The sequence below is a fragment of the Sinocyclocheilus anshuiensis genome, unplaced genomic scaffold (genome assembly GCF_001515605.1).
Source record: "Sinocyclocheilus anshuiensis isolate Anshui unplaced genomic scaffold, SAMN03320099.WGS_v1.1 scaffold891, whole genome shotgun sequence".
Taxonomy (NCBI): domain Eukaryota; kingdom Metazoa; phylum Chordata; class Actinopteri; order Cypriniformes; family Cyprinidae; genus Sinocyclocheilus; species Sinocyclocheilus anshuiensis.
Genome location: NW_015546076.1, coordinates 623085 through 635245, shown reverse-complemented (window position 1 = coordinate 635245; position 12161 = coordinate 623085). Strand labels below are relative to the sequence as shown.

The 12161-nt window shown below is 35.4% G+C and overlaps 1 protein-coding gene across 1 annotated transcript in view; it reads left to right on the top strand.

Annotated features, from left to right (window-relative positions):
• The window catches only part of LOC107699904 (cell adhesion molecule 1-like), a 214404-nt gene that overhangs the window by 61856 nt on the left and 140387 nt on the right, over nucleotides 1-12161 (top strand). The gene's annotated exons all lie outside the window — the stretch shown is intronic.

The following is a 12161-nucleotide window of genomic DNA, read 5'->3' as shown; positions in this document are numbered from 1 at the left end:
TGGAATTTAAAACAATGCATATGGAGATGGTCAAGTATAGCTGGTCTTTTAGCATTATCATGTGGAATTTATGAGACAAATGGCACCCTAAACACTCGTGGTCTTCCTACGGTCTCGTGGACTTAATGGACACGTGCACGCGGCGGCCATTGTAAGTCCGTAAGACCACAAGTGCACATGAAGTGTTCCATTTGGGACAGGGCCCCTGAGTACGGTGGCCGAGAAGTGCAAAACAAATCACAATTCTGAAAACAAAATAGCAAATTACAAATGCAAATGCAAGTCTAAAAAACAAAATAACAATTCAGAAACAGATTTTAATGTGTTATAATGTTTTCTGAATTGTTGTTGTGTTTTCTGAATTGTTATTTTGTTTTTTAGACTTGCATTTGCGTTTGTAATTTGTTATTTTGTTTTCAGAATTGTGATTTGTTTTGCACTTCTCGGCCACCGTAAAAATGTCATGTGTAGTCTTTAGGTTGCTACACTATATAGGCTAACTGATAAAATCGTCAGGGCAGCGCTGACAGCACCTTTTTGTGCAAACTGCGTGACCGTAGTGTGCGTGTGCGAGCACGTGTGATTGCAGTAATTCCTGTGTGCTGTATAGGTACTGTATGCTAATTTCCGTTATTACAGTTAACTATGCGAAGTGATATGGAACTGTAATGCGGTCAAGAGAGCTGCCTGGAACTACGTTCGCCGTGCGTTTCCCTGAAAATAATTGCACACCTCAGAACGTTCGTCAGCCAATCAGATTCAAGCATTCAACGGCCCCGTAGTATAAAGGCTAATATATTTTAAATGTACTAAATTGCAACTTCATTGCAAATGTGCAATTATCCATCTATTTAAAAAAATATGACATACAAATTTTTATAATTTTACCATTGTCAGTAAATGAAGCAGTACACTTTAATCATTAGAATTTGAGAACAAGACATTAGAATTATAAAATTGCAAAGATGTACTCTAGTCCTAATTAAGTGTAAGGCACTCTGTAATATAAACGTAAAATATTATACATTTTAATTTAATTGGAATTTATATGCAGTTAAGTGTCTGAAAACATTGCATTCAGTTCGCACATAGACATCAAAGGGGGCTTGAGCACCTGCCCTTTTTCTTCCTCGAGAGAAAGTGTCCTTTTTTCTGGGGAGTTTTTTTTTTTTTATAAATGAATATATGTGTATGTTTCTGTTTGTGCACAGCTTTCCCTGTCAAACAAATAAAAAATAAAAATATCAGGTCGGGTCAGGAAATGTTGAGAGACTCGAGTTCCGATGCCTTTCTCCCTCCGCGTCTCTGCAGCACAGCAGTGTAGCACACATTGATCACATCACATCACAGACAGACAGAGAGCCGCAGAAGTGAAGCCCTCCCTCCCTTTCCAGTTGTGTTTGTCTTGCTGTGGAGGTGAGTGGTGATGAACAAACACTAAGCTACCTGTGCCCCGAATTTACAGCTAATTATGCAAAAGACAAAAGGTAAATATAGTTAATTTGTCTTGCTACCTAGCTACCATTTAAGTTAGCTAAATTTTAGCTAAGGCAATAGGAAGTCTAGTAGGTTCGACCAGTGCACGTTCTTTCACTGCATGATTCAGTTTATTAAAATGCATTTAGAATGATCACAAAATTCAAGATATGGGGGCAGAAATGTATATATTTATATCATTTCATATAGTTAATCAGTATCACGCGAAGACTGACGTTTTTTTCCACCAAAAAGCAGCATGGTTACAAATGTGACATTGATTTTTATACAGCAGTTCAATAAAAAATAATTTAATATTAAGACGCTTACGTTTTAGACACAATATTGGCTGTAAGATGATGCACACTTTTAGAAAAAAAAGGGCTTTATAAAGGTAAAACTGCCCATAAAAGGTAAAACGTTAATTTAAACTTATTGGAAAAGATTAATTTCTATCACTGCTGTAAACTGATTACCACACAGAATATGCAGGATATCAAAAACTTTAGGAGTCAGCTGTCCATGGTAGCCCTTAAGATATCAACACAATAACACACTCAGCAAAATAACGTAATAAGTATCATTATCGATAAAATCCCAGAAAATATTGATACATTTTTTTGTCGATATCACACACCCCTAATATATTTAACGTTTTGTTTAGAAAAAAATTAAAATAAATATGAGAAGTGCCCTTTTTTCCACTTGAGCCCCTGCCCCTCAAAATGTCTGTGCATGTCCCTGCTTATAAGTATATTATTTCCAGAATAAGTACTCTTTTTAAAAGTATGCTAAAGTGTGCATTTCTTTCACAATGTCGTGAATAAACAATGACAGAGTTTTAATTTTAGGTGAACTGTCACTTTTATCTCTTTAAGTGACACAATTGTTGCAGCACTGGGCTTTCTCAGATTCATTAGTTGACATGGATTATTGGTTTTGACAGTATATCCTGCTGTTCATAGGCAGTATTATATAAACACAGTTTCAAGCCTTTAACCATAAAACACATCTTCGCTTTTGTACTGAACAGGAGTATGTCCTGTTCTTGTCTGTGCCTGACAGGTCTATATCCACCTCTGTATGTGCTTCGATGAAATTGCAAGAGTCTCATGGAAGTACGTCTTTCCAATCGTGTGTTCCTGGATAATCCTTCAAGGCTTCACTATTCTGCTGCCATGACAATGAAACAAAATGCACTAACAGAGCTGGCACAGAGCATGCAGAGCCCTTGGGGAGACAGCTCAGTTTTTGACATGTTTCTGAGATGTCTGTAATCCAGTCTGGCAGCTGGCAGCACTCCTAAGCAAGCTAAGTCCACCTTGCATTAGCATACATTTCCTTTGCCACTGAAATCAATATGAACAAAAGGTAATTACTAAGTCATACGCTTAGCGCAGAATGTGCTCGTCTGGCTGTGCTGGCTCAGAGGTCTAGAGAATGTTAGATATGGTCTTTACATAACTTCCTAATAGCCAAACTTGCTAAAGTAATTGTCGATTGGAATAGATCAGTGGCAGCCTGTGTTTAGTGTCTGGGTCTCCAATGTTATTCATGGCCTTAAAGGGAAAGTTCACCCCAAAATGAAAATTCTGCCGTCCCGAAATTACCTTTTCCCTTTTGTGTGTGTGTGTGTGGGACATAAAAGTTGAACTGAAAATATTCAGTTAGGTAGTTAGTTAGCTAGTTATTTTAATTACATTTATTTATTAAGTTTATTTATTGCATTTTTACCACTTTCGAAATGTATCATTTTATTTAAGAATTTTTCTTTCTTTCTCTTTCTCTTTCTTTCTTTCTTTCTATCTTTCTTTTGTTTTATTTTATTTATTAAATTATCTCTTACAAAAAATATTTAGGTAATACATTTAATACACATATTACATAATAAATACATTTTAATACACTTATTATTTTTAAAGAAATGTATTTATTATTTATTTTTATTATTATTTTCGTCTTCTGCGGAAAAATAATAAATATTAAGTAATTAATTTAATTATTTGTTTCTTCCTTTGTGTTTGTTTGTTTTATATTCTTATTTATTTATTTTTAATTTTTTTTTACCTCTTACAAAAAATATTAAAATATTAAAGTTTTCATTTTGCTGTAGTAACTATGCTATTTTGGTGGAAATGTGTAGATTTGTTGTAGAAATATTTGGACCTATGATAGATCTGATTCTTTTTTTTATTTTTTCATAAATATTTTTATTTACTTTATCACGGATTAAATATAAATTGTAAAACTATATTAAACTCTCATACTCATCTAGCAATTAACAAAGTAGCAATTAACACGAGTTTGTGGGAATTTGTAACAGCATGCCAAGCATTTGGCACCATACATGCAGAACAGGCCTTGTCCAGACAATATTTCGGATGAGCAGACTTAAATTATCTCTAATGAAAATCTATGCCATTAGTACATGTGTAATTAGTGGCGAGCCTGTATTGAAACCTTTGAAAGCCATGGCCTTCTGGCTCTCTGCCTGCCCTTCTATAAGACAGTCTAAATTCTCATTAGCTGCATGGCGTCCTCCTTTATGAGCCTAGCCTGTTATGTTATACCTTTCATCTACTCTACAGAGCCTGTCTGTGATCATTAATGGAGTTGATATTGAATTGATGAATTGATAACCAACTGTACTCAAGTGCCCTGTTGGCAATATCCTGTAGACGGACTTCTTATCTTTTTAGTTTCTAACTCCTATTCTGTCTTTAACTGCTAAAGACGATAGGATTCTCCATTGTTGTTTGAAAATATGAAAGATTTCCATTTAAGTGAGAATGCAAATCATGGCTTTCTCAGAATTTTATGATATTGTGATCTTTTTATGCTATTTACATTTTTTGAAGCGTTGTAAACCATTGTCCATTTTTGTGTAAAAAAGTGCTGCTAGGACATTCTGCTAAACTTCCCCTTTTACAGTATATATGTAACAGGTCCCACTCACCTGCTCCGAGTGGGTCTTGAACCCAGGTCTCTGGCGTGGGAGGCGGATGCACTAACGAGGAGGCTAAAGACTGCAGCTGCTAGCACATCTCTTGAGATCAGGGGAGTGAGGTTTACCTTCACAGCACCTACTCGCTGGCCTCCGTTACACTCACCCACCTAAACCCTCACTCCCATCCGGGTCACGGCACCAATGTAACCCCTCTCTTGCTTCGAGTGGGTCTCGAACCCAGGTCTCCGGCATGGGAGGCGGACGCACTAACAAGGAGGCTAAAGACCACACGCAGCCTCTACTTACTCGCTGGCCTCCGTTACATATAGAAAGACCTACAGGGTTTGGAACAACATGAGTAAATGATTGTCAAAATTGTCATTTTGGGTGAACTGCCCCTTTAAAAATGCCCATCATCGTTATGTAACAAATGTGTACATTTTGCCTGATTAGAGGGAGATTTCAGAAAGAGCCGTGCCCAGGCCTCTTGGATGACAGACATACTGAAACTAATAAAGCATCATCTGCTTTGGGTATTAGCTAGCTATAAAAACACACATACTGAACAAATAAATAAATGTGCAAAAATATGAGCAAGTTAGGCTCTGAATAATAATCATGTAATGCATGATTGATATTGAAGCATAGCTTTTTACGACATGTATCTAGGCTTTAATATTACTAATTTCTTTCATTCTCTAATCTCTGTTTTTAATTGTTTCTCTAAGACAGCATTGCGATTGAATTGAGAGCAAGCAGACCTGTTTAAGTCTTCTGATTCTCAAATATTTAAATAAATTAATACTTTTCTTCAGCAAGGTTGCATACAATGTATCAAATGTGACTGTAGATACATTTATAATGTTTCTTTTTAAATAAATGATGTTCTTTTGAACTTTTTTCATCAAAGAATCCTGAAAAAAAAAGTCATGGTTTCCATAAAAATATGAAACAGCACTGCTGTTTTCAACATTGATAATAATGAAATTTGTCTTGAGCAGCAATCAGCATATTAGAATGATTTCTGAAGGATCATGTGACACTGAAGACAGGAATAATGATGCTAAAAATTCAGCTTTGATCACAGGAACAAAGTACATTTTTAAATAATTCAAATAGAAAACAGTTATTTTTAGTGCTGTCAAATGATTAATGACGATTAATTGCATCCAAAATAAAAGTACTCTGTATATTTATTATGTATGTATAATTACAAACACATGCATGTATATATTTAAGAAAAATATATAAATACACACACATACGGTATATAAAATATATAGAAAATATTTACATGCATTTACATATTTATATTCATATAATTTAATTTATATATAACTATATTTAATATATAAACATTTTTCTTAAATATATACATGCATCTACAGTATATACATAATCAATATACACAGTACACACACATATATTATGTAAACAAAAACTTTTATTTTGGATGCGATTAATCGTGATGACAGCACTAGTTATTTTAAATTATAATACTATTTCAGAATATTACTGTATTACTGTATTTTTGATAAAAATGTGGCCTTGGTGAGCATAATACTTCTTTTAAAAACATTAATAAATCATAACGATTTTTGAACAGTAGTGTGTGTGTGTGTGTGTGCTGAAGAATACTGAAGAATGTTTACACTGCTCTTTTCCATAAAATATTGGCTGTGGGCTCTCAAGTTCCAAAAAAGCTTGTGTGCTATAATTGAAGTCTGCATATTTAAAATTGATTAATTTTTGGTTGCAAAATACCCAAGAAACAATGCCGTCTGGTGTCATAGACATGATGCAAATGAGATCGAAAAGAAATTCATAGAAATTTGGGTAAACAATGACAGAAATGTCATTTTTAGCTGAACTATCCCTTTAAATTTCCTGAGCTGTGAGCAATAAAATCGGACAAGACAATATTGTTTTTAGAGAATTCTCTTGATAGTTGTGTAGAATAGCACTGGACGAATAAAGGCCAGCAAATTGTGCCAAATTCCTCATCCACCATCTTGTGTGATCAGACTCTGTTTAGTATTTTTCGGTGATGCTGTTTTCTCTCGTATCCCGAGTGTGCCCAAGTGAGCCCATCCCCTGATGAGAGAGAACTCTCAGCTCAACGCAGACAGAAGATTGAGAGGCAATGGGGTGACAGCTATTAGCATAATGCTGGGGGAAAAGGAAAGTGCAAACAAGTCGTCTTGCCATCACTTCCTGCCTTAACCGCCTGCGTCGCTGGATGGAAAATGGCATTTTCCTTCCCTACTTTTCTGTTTCCTTATACACTCTTAAAAACAAAGGTTCCAAATGGGGGTTTCACATTGATGCCATAGAAGAAACATTTAGGGTTCTCCAAAGAACCTTTCAGCGAACAGTTCTTAAAAGAACCATTTTTTTCTTAGTGTTAAGAAAATTTTCCACTTTAAAGAAAATTTTTTGTGCAATGGAAAGGCTCTACACTCTTAAAGTAAAGGTTCCTAAAGGGTGTTTTTGGTTCCCCAGAGATCCAAACACTCAAAAAATAAATAAAAAGCTAAAGAACCTTTTTCCATAATAGAAACCCTTTTGTGGAATGTAAAGGTTCCTTGGATGTTCTTCATGGTACCATAGTTGCCAACAAAGAAAGTTTTTTAAGAGTGAATGTCATAGAAGAACCATTTTGGGTTCCCCAAAGAATTTTTCAGTGAACATTTCTCAGTAGAACCTTTTTTTTTCTTAGTGTTAAGAACATTTTAATAATCTGCAAAACCTTTTTTCACTAAAAGCAACTTTTGTGCATTGGAAAGGTTCTACACTTTTAAAATAAAGGTTCCAAAATTGGGTTTTCACAGCATACCATAGAAGAACCATGTTTGATTCCCCAAAGTGCCTTTCAGTGAGCAGTTCTTAAAAGAACCATTTTCTGCAGAAGAACATTTTAATAATCGGAAGAACCTTTTTCCACTTCAAAGAACATTTTGTGCAATAGAAAGATTCTGCATCCTTAAAGTATAGTTTCCTAAAGGAGATTTTCGCAGCAATGCCATAAAAGAACCAGTTTGGGTTGCACCAAGATCCTTTCAGTGATGAACCATTCTTAAAAGAACCTTTTTTTTTCTTAGTGTGAAGAACACTTAAATAATCTGAAGAACCTGTTTCCACTATTAATATCCTTTTGTGCATTGTAAAGGTTCTTTATGGAACCTTCAATGCCAGTTAGAAACTTTATTTTTTAGTGTGTAATCACTAGTGCTGTAGACAAGACATGCATCATATAACAGTCCATAAATTAGTGGATACTCTTTGAGCATATTTAAAGCCATCTGTGTTTCAGTCAAAACCCATCCCTGCAGAGACGCAGGGGAATGTTTTTTCCACCAAGTAAACCCTGACATGAAAAGCCAGCCTACGTCAGCATGCCAAGAATACGCTACAGAGCCGTGCTGTGTGCGCGTGGTTAAGGAGCAGCTTTGGAAAGGCTGCGTATCGATTGTGCCGAGTGGATTGTGTTTGAGGCTGAAGGCGCTGCAGAAGCTGAGGTCCCTTCTCTTTCTTGTCACAGCTCAGTTCCTTTTAATTAAATGGCTTGCAGTCGTGGCTGAGTGTGAATGTGAACGACGAGCAGCACGGACGGAGTCTGCGTCACTTCTCCAGCCCCCTTCCCTTCGCTTGACCTTTCCTCATTTACCCCTGATGCTGCCTCCTGAGCTCTTCTTTTCAGAGTCTTAAGGGTCTTATTTCCATTTTTCCTTTCACCTTAATTTACCCAGCTGCTTCTGTTAGACGTCTTCGGCGTCGCCACACTTGATGTCTCGCGGATTGCGGGTTTACCTGACCTTCTTTATAGCAGCCTCAGGACTGAGTTGGTTTCATTCTAGCCGAGCAGGGATCATTACCGTGCTGTTGATTTGGTTGCCGTACATAGAAATCCTTCATATGAGGCTTTATTAACATAAGTACTGCCTTAGATGTGTTTGGCCATTGCCTGTGGCCATCGAGAGGCAGATCCACGGAGCATGTGTGCTCTGAATGGGTCCAGGGAGAGTCCTTTGCAGCTGGAAGCTGTGGCCAACTCAGAAATATTCACTGGAGAGCTGAGATAGATACATCAATGTACATAATGAACTTGGTGTCCGTGCGGAGTTGGGGTACTTAATTAGGCTGTCCTAAAATGGTTGTCTTGCCAATAATGGATGCGGAATAACAATGGAAATTTACCGTCTTATTCCAGTACTGGAGTCATTCGGTTCATGTGTGATTGCTGTGTGTGGTGGGCTTCTGAAATGAGCAGGATAAGTCACCTCTCTGGATTCGAGTTTTTGTTGTCCATTATAAATGCATGCAATGGTTCATGAGTTAAAGGCATTTGAACCACCATTATCTTATTGTGTCAAAAAGAAAACAATATTATTATATTTATGAACTGTATATTCGTTAGCACATTATTCATTGAATCCAAGTCACATAGATAAGTGTCAATCATCCAGTGCATGATATTTGTTAGTTTGTTTGTTTATACAATATATAATAAACAACATCTACTAGTGACAAAAATTGTAAATGAAATGAATTAATCAATTAATCAATCAAAAACATTTGTTAAAAATATTTTTTATGTATTGATTTATTTATTGCAAACAAGCTACTAATAAAAAAAATCCAAAAAGATTTGATCAAATCCAGAAATAATAATAATAATTATAATAATTAAAGTATTATTATTATTATTATTATATCTGGATCATATCTGATACAATCTCTTTTTTTTGGAGTAGCTAGTAGCTTGTTTGTAATAAATAAATCAATGCATAGACATAATGCACACACTTATTAAAATCCACACAATTGATGAGACTGTATCATTTTGTAAAATATATATAATTAATATTAATATTATTATTCAGATCATATGTCATATAATCTTTATGAATCAATAATCAAGTTTTAGTCACTTTAACCACACTTTAGTTCATCTTTATTCATATCACTTAAAAATGATTTACACACCATTTAAACTCACTTTCGATTCATTAATTCATTAATTAATTCATTCATTCATTCATTCATTTTGTCATCCAAATTTTGGGGAATTTTTCCTTGTCTCCTTGGACAGAACGTTCTGCGGGAAAAACAAAACAAAACACATACACAGACAAATGAATCCATTAAAACATATTTATCTTACATGTTTGTGATTGTGAGTTTATATTTGTAAAGTTTTCCCTAATAAAATGGCACAAAAAGATGTTAGAGGCTGTTGAGATGCCAACTCCTCTTCAGGCGTGTACTTATCCGTGTCTCTTTGAATGACCATTTTCTTTTCATGAAACTCTGTTAGCAAGTCAAAATGTCTCTCACAGTTAGTTTTGCTCAAATGGAGCACTTGCCTGGACTTTTTTTTTTTTTGATCTCTCAGCCAAATGAGAGGTATCTTTTCCAAAGAGCAAGTGTTTTCTGGCTACTAAAACAGTGTAAAGTCTGTTATCTAGGTATGTTGAGGAGCACAGTCTGTGTATTCCGCTGTTCTGTTTCTTGATTGCAGGGCACAGCAAATGGGTGCTCACTTCAAACCTTTAATGGCAACCCTAAGGTTGTAAGTTGCTGTGAAAGCTACAGCTTTTTATTTGTGGCTTTTCCAAGTGCAGTTCTTACTGAACTTTTCCAGACTTGGGAAGAGGAATTTGAAAATGCCTTGTGCCATTCTTTTCTTTTCGGTTTGTGTGGGTATATACGGCCTCACTAGAGAGACCCTAGGTTTCTATCAAGAAACATATGTACGGTATGACTAGTGCTAGAAAAATAACACACATCAGTGTCCTTTTCTTCAGAGCATGAGATACTCTGCAAGAAATGCATTGCATAATCACCAATAGCATAGGTTTCATTAGAACCCTGTCCTCTCATAGCAGATGACAAATGTTGCTGGTATAAAATGGGCATATATTAGCCAACTCTGAGCTGAGGAGTTGCGCCACGCTCAGTTTTGTTTATTTAAAGGAATATTTCAACCAAAAATGAAACTTTGCTGACAATTTACTTATCCTCAGGCCATCCAAGATGTAGATTATTTTTGGAGAAATTTAGCATTACATGACATGCTCACCAATGGATCCTCTGCAGTGAATGGGTGCCGTCAGAATGAGAGTCCAAACAGCTGATAAAAACATCACAGTAATCCACAATTTGCATGTTTGTACTAAACAAATCCATCACGTAGAAAGTCCTCTATCAATAATGTTGCTTTCTCCAGTGAAAAAGTTGTCTTGTCTGAATCAGGAGAGAAATATGCACAGAGCAAACACAGTTTACAAGCAAAAACAGTCCAAAACTATTCTATGTGTCAGTGGATTTTGATGTGAGAGGACAACAGAAGATGGACTTTTTCACTGGAGGAAGCATTATTTTGGATTATAGTCTTGCATTTTCATCCAGAATTGATCAGAAGTGACCAGAAGTTTAAAGTTGAAATGCTTTAATAATTGATTTGTTTATAACAAACGCATCTTTTGGTTACACTTTATTTTGATAGTCCCCTTTAGACAGTCTACTAACTATAAGTAACTTTGCAACTACGTGTCAACTAAATCTCATTCATCTGCAACTACATGTCTACTAACTCTCAGAGTAGACTGTTAGGTTAGGTTTAGGGTTAGTAGAATAAGTTGACATAGTCAGTAAGTTGTATGTTGTGGACCCATCAAAATAAAGTGTTAGAAGATATTGAGCAGACAGTCTACTAATACTCTAATGACTGCTAGTTGACATGTAGTTGCAAAGTTACTTCCTGTTAGTAGAATGTCTAAAGTGGACTATCAAAATAAAGTGTTACCCGTCTTTTTGCTTTACATGATGTTAATTGATAGAATGAAGTCGTGGATTATTGTGATGTTTTTACCATCTGTTGGGACACTCATTCTCACGGCACCCATTCAAAAGTTAAAAAATTGTTAATGGTGTTGTTAAATAACCTGAATTGTTAAGAGGAATCATAACCAGAATTGTTCATTTTTATTTATTTATTTAATTTTATGATTCTAATGTCTAGTTGTGCTGTAGTACTTGTTGTTTTGTTAATGCATGAGCTCAGCTCTACAAATGCCTACAACATGTACATAGTAGAGCTGATTTAATGCTCTTTTCCATCTCTTTTCTACTTGGCAAGCACTTCTCATTTTGATTACAGGGGTTACAGTTGATTAGTGCCAATGAAAGAAAGCAAGACTGATTAAGGCAACCTATTGCAGCACTGAACACTTCATGGCACCAGTCAATCAATTGACATCTTGTGAGGTGAAAAGCTGTGTGTTTGAAATAAACAAATAATACGTAATTAATACATTTTTGTAATATTGCTTCCATTGAAAAAGTTGTCTCGTCTGAATCAGGAGAGAAATATGCGCAGATCAAGCACAATTTACAAGCAAAAACAGTACAAAAAAATTCTAAACAAATATGTTGGTGGATTTTGATGTGAGAGGACAACAGAAGATGGACTTTTTCACTGGAGGAAGCATTATTTTGGATTATAGTCTTGCATTTTCATCCAGAATTGATCAGAAGTGACCAGAAGTTTAAAGTTGAAATGCTTTAATAATTGATTTGTTTATAACAAACGCATCTTTTGGTTACACTTTATTTTGATAGTCCCCTTTAGACAGTCTACTAACTATAAGTAACTTTGCAACTACGTGTCAACTAAATCTCATTCATCTGCAACTACATGTCTACTAACTCTCAGAGTAGACTGTTAGGTTAGGTT